Source organism: Ceratotherium simum, chromosome 7 (assembly GCF_057802395.1).
Source record: "Ceratotherium simum simum isolate JZ-2026a chromosome 7, ASM5780239v1, whole genome shotgun sequence".
NCBI classification, from domain to species: domain Eukaryota; kingdom Metazoa; phylum Chordata; class Mammalia; order Perissodactyla; family Rhinocerotidae; genus Ceratotherium; species Ceratotherium simum.
This window is the reverse complement of record NC_141906.1, coordinates 36,197,641-36,211,041: the sequence shown is the minus strand read 5'-3', so window position 1 is coordinate 36,211,041 and position 13,401 is coordinate 36,197,641. Positions and strand designations below refer to the sequence as shown.

At 41.1% G+C, this 13,401-nt stretch overlaps 1 long non-coding RNA gene across 4 annotated transcripts in view; it reads left to right on the top strand.

Moving 5' to 3' along the window:
* LOC147916645 (uncharacterized) overlaps window positions 1-13,401 on the top strand; it is a 1,218,588-nt gene that overhangs the window by 1,021,453 nt on the left and 183,734 nt on the right. For all 4 annotated transcript variants that reach the window (XR_015552701.1, XR_015552703.1, XR_015552704.1 and 1 more), the window contains one exon: window positions 3,011-3,075. This is a non-coding gene — a long non-coding RNA (uncharacterized LOC147916645). The remainder of the gene's footprint in view (window positions 1-3,010; window positions 3,076-13,401) is intronic.

Here is a 13,401-nt window from a genome sequence, read left to right as displayed (position 1 = left end):
TGGGAAACAACAGGGTAAGGAGAGGGGACGTGGAAGGGAGGAAGGAATCCAGGAAAGAGAGAATGAGGGGACAAATGGACAGAGAATGAGGAGTTTAGAGAGTTTATAGACAGGTAAGAAAATACAAATTAAGTCAATGCTTTCCAATTAGAGAGGCCACACTCCAATTTAGCTTCCTAAATTTTGAGGTGGTGTGACTTCAGCACTTAGTGAAAACGTGCATTATAAATAGGCATGTAAATGGCTCAGCATGGGGGCTGAAAGTTGGAGGCAGCTTTTGGCAGAGGTAATAATGAAGTGAATCCTATTAGTGATGCAAAGGCAATTAAGAAAAACATCAATGAAGCCCCAGATCTGAGCATTCAGCTGAAAGATTGGGATTTTGGAGGAAAAAAGGTTAGGCACCAGGAGGCTGTTTATAATGACTTTAATTAGATCGAAAATGAATTGTTTTGCTCTTTTTTTGTCTCTTCGAGTTTGCTTTTTAGGTAACAGAGCATCTGTAACAACACTGATGGGCCCTTGTCAATTGCAGGGATCACGTGTAGGAGGCGTTTAGCGAATGACAGAGATTTCATGGTTTAGTTATGCTCTCTACAAGAACATAAGGATTCCAGCCCTTCTGGTCGCCAAACCCCAGTAGATAGACTGTGCAATTTGTTAATGAGGAGGATTTTGTGTTACTTAACTTTATTATCAGGGCACTTACTCCCTAGCAAGAAAAGACTGAAAATTGCCTGCAACCTCTAGAAAAATGGAACACGTCATGTATTTTGGCAAGCCAAATTATTGTTAAAGTCTGCAATTTGAGAGACATGAAAGCCCGCATTGGACGTTGATATTTGGGAGCCTGGTAGAATGGAGGAAAGATATTGCATAAATTATCTTTAATCTTAAAATTCTATATCATTTTTGTTGATGGCAACAGAGAGAAGAAACGTCTATTATTATTATTATTATAAATATTATATTACATGATAGTTGAAATTTACAAAGTAACATATCTTGTCTCATTCTATCTTTTTTTTTTTCTTTTGTGAGTAAGATCGGCCCTGAGCTAACATCTGCCAATCCTCCTCTTTTTGCTGAGGAAGACTTGCCCTGGGCTAAAATCCACGCCCATCTTCCTCCACTTTATATGGGACGCCGCCACAGCATGGCTTGACAAGTGATGCTTCAGTGTGCACCCCGGGTTCCGAACCGGCAAACCCCAGCCGCCGCAGCGGAGCACGCGCACTTAACCACTTGCACCACCGGGCCGGCCCCCTCATTCTAGCTTTAAAAAAAGATTTTGATTGAGGTATTAATACACCTATTGGACACATAAGGAAACTGAATCTACTGCAGGTTAAGTGATTTGCCCAATGTCACTACAGCTAATAAATGGCAGAGACAAAACACAAACTGAAGCCTTATAAACATATTGTCCCCATTCCCTCCACTGTACCATGACTGACTCATGAATAAATAACAGCTGGGTGCACCCTTAAAGGTGACTCTATCCAGCAAGTGAGAAGCCAATGTCTAGTGGCTTTTCTGATGCTGTTTAGCATATAGCTAGAACTAGAGCCCAACTGAAGAGAGTCCACTGAGCAGATCTTAATGAGTGGGTGTACATAGAGGAAGAACAGGTTCTATTGCAATACTTTTAATGCCACTGTGGATCATAAAAGGATTTTATTATCCCAATGATTGAAAAGTATGAGTTATTTCTAGTTTTGAAAGTAACCTGGAGGTTGGACAACCCTCACCCAGCTGGTAGATAAATTTCCATGGCAACCGATTATTAGGCAGAGATTGATTTTAGAGGCAGACCGTCTACAGAGCACTCATTTTCAGCCCCAACTCACATTAGAATCATTGGGGTGCATTTAGAAAATATGGAGGCCCGGGTCCACCTCAGGAGGTTCTGATTTAATTAGTTTGGAATATAGTCACGGTATCAAGGTTTTTTAGGTTACTCAAATGATTGTAATGTGCCGCTTGGCTGAGAATTGCTGTTATAGAACATGATTATTTTTTATTTATTTATTTTTTGGTGAGGAACATTGTCCCTGAGCTTACATCTGTGCCAATCTTCCTCTATTTTGTATGTGGGACGCCACCACAGCATGGCTTGATAAGCACTGTGTAGGTCTGTGCCTGGGATCTGAACCTGCAAACCCCAGGCCGCAGTAGCAGAGTGCATGAACTTAACCACTACACCACCGGGCCAGCCCCATAGAATGTGGCTTTTAAAGATTATATATGGTCTATGTGGTTTTGCTACCGGGGAGAATTTCAAGGGGTTTCAACTATTTCAGCTCCCTTCTCTTTCCTCCCTTCCTTCATTGCTGGCTTCCTTCCTTCGTTCCTCCCTCTCTTCCCTCCCTCCCTCCCTCCTTCTTTCCTTCCTTCAATCCTTTTATTCTTCCCTTCTTATGTCTTTCCTTCCTTTTTTCTTTGCTTTCTCTCCCTCTTCTTTCCACAAATATTTACCGAGTGCTTATTTTGATACATTGCCCAACATCAACCCTACCACCATCATTATAGCTTAAACCTCATCATCTCCAGCCTATAATATTTGCCAGCATTCTAACTGGCTTCGCTGCCTCCATTTCTGCTCCCTGTAGCCTGGTCCCACACAGTTGTCAGCATATTTCTTCAAAAGTGCTTCACTGCTTAAAACTTCTCAGTAACTCTCTTTGGTAATCACACAATATAAATGTGCGACTTCGTAGTATGACATACAAAGCTCTTGTAATCTGACACCTCTTTGCCTGTTCAACACCATCTTCATTTTAAGTCTCAAAATGAGGAAGAGACACACAGTTTGGGGCACAGTAGGAACAAAGGCAAAGATCTCTTACTATCTAGGTACCATTCTGCCCAGCATTTCATGAAACATTGGATTGAGTATTGAAACGGGTAGTGCTAGGAAATAAGCCAATGATTAAAAGTGCTTAGGATGGGCCTGAAACTCAATCATTAGTGGCAAGTAAGTAACAGCCATTAATCTTTCTCTTGGCAGAAGCTGTTTTTTTCTGAAGGAGTGTGGAGGTGTTTGGAACACTCGATATTTTCTTTCGTTAAAAGGTAAGAGCAATGTTGCAAGTGACAGTTCTTTGGAATCTGAATTTTTGGTCACTTTTTCTTCCTTTTAATTTATCACTATACCTTTTATTAGAAAGTGCTAGAATAGGATTCTCACAAAGCACTGAAAAACTTTCGCATTCTGTTGTATTCCTGTGTTTTAGAAGAGATAATGTGAGAAGAAGAAAATGAAATCTCTTTCTTTTGGCAACAGCACTGGTCGTTGAAAACTACGCTATTTGAGCTGAATCCTGGCTGCTTCAGAGGGAAAGGTCTTGAGGGAAGGGTCCATTGCATGACTTGGTGGCCAGAGGCTGAAGGACACCAGTCTGCATCCTGAGGGATCTGGTGACTTGTGTTTGGTCTGAACAAGCTTTGACATCCAAGGGAGTCTGATCTGAGGTGTAGGCCATTTTTTTAAAATCGCATTGCTCTAAGTGGCAGCGTCCGATCTGCAGCTGTCAGTTTGAAGTTGAGGACCTGGGACTGTGAGCTCCAGGGAAGGAGGTCAAGCCTAAAGGAAGGACTCTGATCCTAAAGAAAGGAATTAGAACAAAAGTAGGAGGTCAAGGAAGAAGCTCAGTCATATGTGTGATGTGAACAAAAAGGCAAGAACAGGAAGAACGCTTAGAGGACCAGTTTCCTAAACTCATCCCAGATTCCTGTATCAATCATAGGATGGAAAACTAGTGCTAAATCCCATTGTCTTGGGAGGCCTGAAGCTACTAACACACACCACTTAGTGATTTGTAGCACCGGGCAAGTGAATTTTCTTTGCGTCTTGATGTCGTCTTCTGTAAAACAAGGTGGGTGATCACAGCACATACCTCACAGACCTGGCTCCTGGCAAAATAAGGCTAGGCATTGCCATTGCTCCTCTCAGTGACCAACTGGCCACGCTGCATGACTTGGGCAAAATTACTTCCATTTGGTGATTTGCATTTCGATTGTAAATTGTTGCTTGGAAATAATACTACAGTATACAGAAACAATAAACTGTGTAGATTGGTCATTCATAACATTGGTTTTCTTTCTTTTTATGCTTTCCCTTTCTGGAATGCCAAATCCAGCATCAGTCCTCAGTGATATTGGTATAATTATATGACTTTGTTTTCTAAGAGTTGCTTCTTATTTAAGTTACACAAGAATCAAGTTTGTGCCTTAATTTTGGTTTTCTTTAGGTAGGTTTTGGATCTTTTTACTCTCATCAGCAACTTCCATCCAGAAAAGAAATGCAGTCAAGTGAGACTAGATTTGCCACAAAAGAGCTATTATATATGGCATATGAAACTAATAGCCCAGTGTGTTTGGGAGTATTAGTGATAACTAACTACACAGCCAACCTGAACAAATGTGCAGAAAACTAATGTGCTCTGACCCTTAGAAAGCAGAGAGGGATTGCCAAACCACCCTTGCAGGTGAAGAGTATGCTCCTAAAATTCATCCAGGCTGGAACTGCATTGCTTCTTAAGAAGCTAGGAAAGCCTACATCCCACCAGATGATCCAGTGGGGTGGAGCTGGGCTGGCAGATTCTAGCATCTTGAGAGGTGGTGATGAATACTAAATGAGGAGGAATATATGGGCACATTGCAGAGGGTGTAGAATATACATGTAAGTTTAGGGGTTGAGGATGGGAGGACGTGAAGTTTCCCTAGGATAAGCATGTAAGAGGGGACAGCCCTGTGGCGTAGTGGATAAAGCTCAACGTGCTCCACTGCAGCAGCCTGAGTTTGTGGGTTCGGATATCGAGCTTGGACCTCCATCACTCATCAGCCATGCTGTGGAGGCAACCCACATACAAAATAGAGGAAGATTGGCATGGACGTTAGCTCGGGGCCAGTCTTCCTCAAACAGAAAAAGAGGAAGATTGGCAGTAGATGTTGGCTCAAGGCCAGTCTTCCTCAACAACAACAAAAATAATAAAGCATGTAAGAATCTCCAGGTGAGCATGAGTAGTCAGAAACCAAAGCAGTGTTGTGGGCTATTGCATTGATTTGCTTTATGGCACAATTTAATGCATATTTATAAAACATGAAAGGTGGGCATAACATTCTTTGATTCATAATGAGGGAGCCTTAGATGATAAACACTGGATAAACTCCCTCCAGTGTCTGCCTACAACCCTCTATTCTAGGCTTTAGACATGAGGCCAAGGGAGTAGGCAAGAAAACCAAACTCGGAGAAAGCACAAACTATCTTCATCTCACTCTGCTTCTAGGACCATGGTTCTCATGCTTTAGTGTGCCTCAGAATTGCATGGAGGGCTTGATAGAATCCAGGTGTGGATCTCCACCCCCCCCCCCCCGAAGTCACAATTGAGTAGGTCTGGGTGGGGCCTGAGGATTTGTATTTCTAACAGGATCCCAGAAGATGCTGATGTTGGACCACTGATCTGGGATACACATTTTTTAATACTTTCTCCTGCCCTTTCTTTATCCAAAACAGGCGGATATGGGGTAGGTTAAGAAACTTTTCTGCTAATCAACTTAATGAAGCAAACTCCTAGCAGACCAATAACTGTAGTCTTTCACTTACATACAAACATCTGAATTATAGCTGAAACTCCCAAATTATTATAGATATGACAACCAAGTCTTGTAGAGATGAAGTGAATCACCCAAGTTCACACTAGGTGGCAGAGGCGGGATTTAAATTCACATGTCTTGACACCGGATCCAGGACTGTTTCTGAAACATTACTTACGATTGGGAGTCCTGGGCTAAGAGACTCCTTATGACCAAGGTTATAATGAAAACAGAAATTTACACTGTAACTCCATTCTGGTATAAACAGAAGGAAGTGAAATTAAGTTAGGGACAGCGTACAGCCCTTACTGTCAGTGAGAACACTGACAAATCTATTTCAGAGGCACTCCATCCAAGCCTGGACAGACTCATCTCTTCTTTTTGTCTTTATTTTACCTGGACCATCTGGCTGCATTCTGCTTTTCCAGGGGCCTCTGTGTGTTTTGAGTTGTTTTTCCTTACACAAAATAAAACATAAATCAGATTTCATTGATGAGGGAAGAGACATTTGCAAAATCATCGAAATCAGTCAGATTCAGGTTTACATCTCTATAGCCATCAGTCTGCTTGTGACGATATAAAATACGTTTCCTTTTCCATGTACAGCTGCTAAAATAAGCAAATGACAAAAACCATGAGAAATGAGTGGAAGCAAGTATCTTTCTTATTGGCTTCCTTAAACCTCACCTTGGTTCATGGTTCCCCACAGACCCTCACCTTCTCCAAGTTTTATTTTATTTTTTTGAGGAAGATCAGCCCTGAGCTAACATCGGATGCCAATCCTCCTCTTTTTTGCTGAGGAAGACTGGCCCTGGGCTAACGTCGTGACCATCTTCCTCTACTTTACATGGGACACCGCCCCAGCATGGCCTGACAAGCGGTGCATTGGTGTGTGCCCGGGATCTGAACCTGCGAACCATGGGCCACCTAAGCGGAGCTCGCGCACTTAACTGCTGCACCACCGGGCCAGCCCCGACCAAGTTACTTTTTTTAATCAGGATATTTTTTCCCAAGATAATTTAATCCTAAAGGTAATTCTAGTGCCAGATGTTCTAATAATAACATTTGTTTCCCCTTTACCATCTTGTACTTGGGATGGCAGTGAAGTGTAGTAAAAGGGACCCTAGGACTAAGACCTGAAGATTTTGGTGTTAAGTTGAGGTCTTTTGCTAACTAGTTTCTGCTAATATGTCATTTCTTGGATTTTCAGTTTCTTCATCTTAAGTTACCATAATTATGTTGACCCTGACCAGGGCTGGAAAGTAGGGTTTGCACCCATATAAAATGATTTGTAAACTGTAAGTGCTATAAAAATGCAAGGCATTAATGTTAGTTCTCAATAATGGAGAAAAAAATACTTTTCATCTCATTTATTCTTCACTGTCTCCCATCTGGACAACTTTGCTTATTGTCTTCTCTTTCAAAGGAATCAGAAATCCACTGCTGATTTATTCCCCAGGAGTGGTTAGCATTTCCCAGTGCAGGGAGCCGCTTAACATACATGAACAGGTGTTGGCATGGAGTTCAGCACAGACCCCCCACACTGAGGTCCAGTCAAAAGGTTATGACTCATCTTATTCTTCTGCAGAATTCTCATGGAGAAAAACATTAAGTCTTTTCTGCTGACTTGAACTGAAGGAAAATGGGGTGGATTTTAGAAACTCTATGAGAGTATCGACTTGGTGCTGCATTACTTTAATGGGCCGTATGTTAACAAGGCAAGTGTAAACCTAGCCAATAGGTCAGCGTCTCTATTACTGCCATGCAACCCACCTAGGAAAGGGATGGAAGCTTCATGTCCGTTATTGATTTGAGTTATTGCAGCAACCCTGCAAATCACATACTGTTATTTTTACATCACCAATGCAAAAACTAGATTTTGGTAAGCGTAAATAGCCTGTCCCCAGTCACACAAGCAGCGAATAGCCAAGCCAGGCTTTGCACACCTGTTTGGGGCTCCACTGGGTAGAAGGCTGTGTAGTAGAATGGCTTGTGTTGTTTGATTTATCTGTGACTCAGTTCCCTTTCTTGTAAAAAGGGATGGTGATATTTCATAGGGGTAATGGAAAGACTAAATGAATTGAAACCTGCAAAATGCCCAGTACATATAAAACCCTGATTCTAATGAGCTATTATTTAGCATATATAGTAGTTTTGTCTCTAAATTTGAGTTCCTATGAAATTAGTCATTCATTCAACAAAGCTTTACAGAGCATCTTCTGTTTGCTAGGTGCTCTGCTGGGAACTAGAGTTCCTTCTCCTTAGATGGTGATGTGACGATGACTTAGGCGATGATGTGATTTCACCCTCGGTTAGTTCAGTGATTTGGGAGGGGTCAGGTTCTATTACCATAAGTTAAATTCTCCAACTAGAGGCATGATCATGGAGCAGTGAGGATAAGGAGGAAGAGATTAAATAGACTTGGAGGGAATCTGGTGACTCCCCACAGAATTGGTACCTTTTAAGTTGAAACGTGAAGTGTTCATTCAGTGCAGCCTAAAGATTGAGAATGGATATTACAGTGAGACTAACCACATCAAAGAAACCATAAAGGCAAACAGCCACATGACATGTTTAGAGAATTTACAAAAGGAGAAAAGCAGTGAACACAAGGAGAAATAGAGATGAAGGTAGAACGTTAGTTGAGGCACATTGCAAGTCATGCTAAGGAATTTGGGATTAATCATAAGAGCCAAGGGAAAACTTTGAATTGCTTTAAGCAGAGATTTTTGTTTAACCATCAGATTTCCATTTTCCTTATTAATTTTTCTTGCTCTTTCACTCTCTACCACATCTATTCCCCCCTTTCCTTTACAAATAAGATTTAAGGCAGCTGATTCATTTCTGAGACAATGACACTGGTAACAATACAAAGAATAGATGTTGTCAAAGTGTTAAGGGGCAGTTGAAGGTGGGGAAACCACAAGGGGGGCTCTTAGCAAGTGAGAGATTGAGTCAATAAATATTTATTTAGTCCTTCTATGTACCAGGTATTATTCTAGAAGGTAGGAAAATACTAGTTTGACAAAAACTCCTGCCCCTTGTGAACCTTACATTCTGATGTAAGGAGACAGAAAATAAATCAATAAGTATAAAGCAATGCGCGTGTGTGTACATATATATAATAAAATGTCAAATGATGACAACTATAGATAAAAATACATCAGGGAGAGGGGAGGAGTAGGGTTGCAATGCTAAATGGTGAGGTTAGGGAGAAGTAGTCCGTGCAGGTCTCACTAAGAAGGTGCAGGTGTGATTTAAGCAAGGCGTTGAGGCTGTGAGGATTGAGCCATGCTGATACTTGCGGGAATAATCTTCCAGGCATGGGGACCTGCAGGTCCTGAGGTGGGAACGTGAACTACAAGAAGAACAGGGTAACAAGTGTAATCAACAAAGGGGAGAATAGGAGGAGAAGGTCAAAGAGGTAAATGCGCTGTAGAGTGAATGGGATCAGACTGTAGAATCCTATAAACTGCTGTGAGGACTTTGGTTTTGCTTTAAACGGAAGTGGGAGGTTATTGAAGGATGGTTCATGAGAATTAAAAAAAAAATTACCATACACATAGAAGATGACTGATTATTTTGTAAACACTGTAGTCACCAGAAACAACTTGAAACCTGCTTAATCAACAAATGGCAGTTTTGTAGCCTTGGAATTACCAGAACTCGTTTTAAGTCGGTTTAACCAATCAAAGACAATGCACCTCAGTGAAGATTCTTTGCAAGTCCCTGACTTCTGAAAATTAACCAATTGGGAAAGGACTCAGTCCAACAAACACACTCTGGAGTGCCAGCAAACCAACAGTCTCACCCAGGCAGGGATACTTCCCCAGTTTGCATCAACCCTTTCAGGCGTCTGAAAAGTTGACCAGTCTTCAAAATCCATACTTCTCCCAGTCTGTTCAGAAAGACCGTGCCTGCCCAGCAAACTCCATCTTACTTAAGAAAGCAATAATTTCAACTTTGTGACATTGCTTGTTAATGAATTTGTTTGTTTGAGAGAGTAAATGATGATCTTCTTCTTAAAATTCATGAGGGCAGGAAATGCTACAAATCTGACATGCAGACACTCTTCGGTACACCCCTGCACTCGCAGGGGAGCAGGTGCTCCTCAGAGCTTGAGAAAATCATGTCAATGTGGCAGACATGGCTGGGGTCAAGAAGTGCAACTAGAGAAGTGGTGTTTGAAATGAGTTTATAAAATATTTAGATGGTAGAGTCAGCAGAATTTTAAAATTAATTGTATGAAGACTGAGAAAGAAAATGAAAAATGAAAAATAAATAACTCCAAGGTTTTTACATTGTTACAAATGGATAGGTAGACGGAGTGTCAGTAACTGAAATAAAGAGCAAAGGAAAGGAGGTGAGTTTGAAATGTAAAGATAGTGTTTTGGTCATACTGCATTTAATATACATTCAGGATATCTAATAAACTCTTGGAAATATGGTGTAAATCATTTCGCTTCAGACAAACTTGTACATCTAGGTCAGTGTTTTGTACATTTCCAAGTCACTGAGCAAACATTATGAATGGAAGAATGAGTTAAGACTTGAATGGATAAATGTCTGAATAAGTGAATGATTGAGTGTTTGAAAGAATGTGTGAATGAACAAATAAACGGTTGAAAGAATTAATGGGCATGCAATTGCTATTTCCACTAAAAACTCTGAATCAGATTTGAGAGTTGGTTTGCATATTTGCAAAAACCCATATATCAGCAGGGCAGCCTCAGTCTAACCAGAAATGAAAAAAACTGTAAACCTAGTTGTTTGTTAGACTTGACTGAACTTCATTGAACATGCCTTCATATACTAATCAGCAGCAATTCTGTAACATGTCAGTCAGAATAGACTTGGACAGAGGACTCCAGAGAGATCCAGAACAGTTTTCATCTCCATCAGTCAAAACCAGCAAGGAAAATATCAAAAATGTACCAGAACATTCAAGGCTGGCCTCTGCAGCTCTCTGATGGCTTCTTTTGTGAAGCAGCACCTCCCACTATCTTCCCCTTCTGTAAGCCGATAAATGTGTACATGGACCTAAATATTCTCAATTAGGGGTCGGAGGACTGCAGTTTTTGCTAAGCTCTGACGTTTTCATGAGCAAATCAAATAACCCCTATAGTCCTCAGAGTTCTCACCTTTGAGAAAAGGCAGGTTAAGTTGCTGTGTTGTGATCAACCCAGGGTTTTGCAAAAATCTTAAAGGAATATTTATTCATTCCTTCTTTAATTCATTCCTTCAGTAAGTTTGCATTGAGGACTACCAGTACTAGGTATAGGGAATACAGAGGTAAGTAAAACCAAGCATGGTTCTTGTCCTCAAACGGTTTATAGTTTCATGATGGGTCCAAGATATTTGGCAGTATTTAAAATAGCTAGGTGAATGCCATACATTTATCTATGACATTCTCACTGCCAGCTTATTTGCTTTATTGCTTTTTGGCTAAAATTTTATTCACTCAGATTTTACTCAGTTAATCTCATGGTATTTGTAGTTTAAAAACTCAGATTACCTGCATGTATGCATGTGTGTGGGTGAGAGGATAGCAAAAGTGTCCCTGGTCTACATTGTATTTGGAGGCCCTGGATTATATATGTAATTGCGAAGGCCATGAAGTATGCCTAGTGTTTAGGGACTTGGACTCTAGTATCAGGATAACATGGGTTTGAACCCCGGCTCCTCTACTTACTAGTTATTTGGCTCTAAGTAATTAATTTGTCCTCAGCAAATAAACTAATTTTTTATGTGCCATTTAGTGGAAACATCATACACAAGACTTTCTTCCTTAGTTCTCTCAACTCTGGGGGTAGGCGTTATTATTCCTTTGGACAGGTAATGAAACTGAGATTCAGAGAGGTGGATACAAAAGACTCAGAGCTTATAAGTGGTGGAGGTACGATGCAAACACAGGATTTTGATTTCAGTCCAGCTTTCTACTGATTATCACACCATCTTGGTAACCCTGGTAATCTCATCTGTGTATCCCCTGTCATGCCCAGCACAGTGCCAAACACTAGGTGGCGTTAGTCCTCCCAACACTGAGGAGGAAGCAGCTCCTCCCTGGCGAGGACAAATCTGACCCTCCCTCCAGCTCTGTGCACGCCAGTTTCTCTACCACAGGTGTACTGCAACACCAATTAATCTTTCCCTTCTCTGAATTCTGAAACTGCCAAAGCCTCTCCTCATTGTTAGCGGATATCTTGGAAACCTCATTTTCAGCATGTTCTGCAATAACAGCAGCAATTATTCTTAATCATTATTTATACTAATTTGATGCTTCAGTGAGATTATGTGTTATACTTGTCCTTCATAATTTTTTTCCTTTTTTTTTTCAAACTGTAAGTGAGAATCAATGTAAGGGATTGATGTCAAGCTTTAGGTAGCTATTAACATGACTAGGGTTATCTAACCTTATTAGCTGATTGCAGTTTCTCTTCTGTATCTTCCAGCAAACCCTCAAATTGATTTTAAAATGCTGCTATTGACCTAAAGATTCTTAACAACAGGAGGTTTAAATGCCTTTCATTGTTATGCTTCCTGCCTATAATGCCAATTACTGTTCAAAATTTGCATCAGGAAACCGACTCTCATTGTCGATATCAGTAGAGAGTCAGGGGCTCAGTGTTTCTTAGAGACATAGATTGGGAAGAGGGGCTACCTGTCATCAGTTCCAACTCTGACGCCCAGAGTAAATGCCCTCACCCACACTCCTGCCAGAGAGCCATTCAATCTCTGCTTAAATGAGCTGGGAGCTGCTGACTCAAAGAGGATCAGGAGACAACTTGGCCCGAGGGCTCCAAGGACCTGAGTTTAAGCTCTTGCTCTGCCACCAACAATTTTGTGACTTTGGGTATAATGCTGTGGGAGATCAAGATTTGGCCACCTTGAAATATATCTCTTTACCTTGATTGTTTTCTCTGAAGGACATTTGACCTCCCCCACTAACTGCCTAAAGAATTTGACATGGTGGCTCCTTCCTGGAACAGATCTTCTATCATGATGGCTGTAAAGATAATGTAGGATAGAGGTTATAATAGGAAAGGCACCAAGCCCCTTTTATCAAAAACTCTGTCTCTCCCTGACCACATTATCTATAGATGACCCCGAAAAGAATTGTCCTGCTGCCCTCTGAAGTCCCAGGCCACTACCCAACCCCAACACGCTCCTCGCCTTTAGCTGCAATACTTAAGCAAGCAGCTTAGACAGAGGGACGAGTTGCTCATTCTGAGTTTCTCCCATGTATACATGTTATTAAACTTTGTATTATTTTCTCCTGCTAACCTGTCTTGTTGATTATTTGGCCAGCGATAAGAACCTTAAGGGAAAGGGCAGAGGGAGATTCTCCCTCTTCCCTCGACAATGCCTAATCTATGGAAGCCTCAGTCTCTCTATCTGGAAAATCAGGATATTAGACTCCATCTCAGGGAAAGTAGTATCTAGCTCTATTTCAAATAAGAGTCAACGCTTGAAAAGGATCAAAATTAAATACATAATTCACAATTACGTGTATGATCGTATGCTTATGTTTGTGTGCATGGTATATGGAGGTACATCTCAAGGACCCTGATCTCATACTTCAGCTTTATGGGGTGTTTTCTCCAAGACCTCTAATAAGTCATGTATCTTCAATCTTCAGGCCATCAAGCCTTGCCTGGCGTATAGCAGGGACCAAATACAGGAATTGTGGCTCCTCCTTCTGCCCCCTCCTCTTCCTTCTTTTTCTTCTTCTTCCTTTAATTTCATAATAGGAGTGTTCACTTCAAGTAACGAGAACTCTTTGTTTGACAGAGGAAGAAGCCC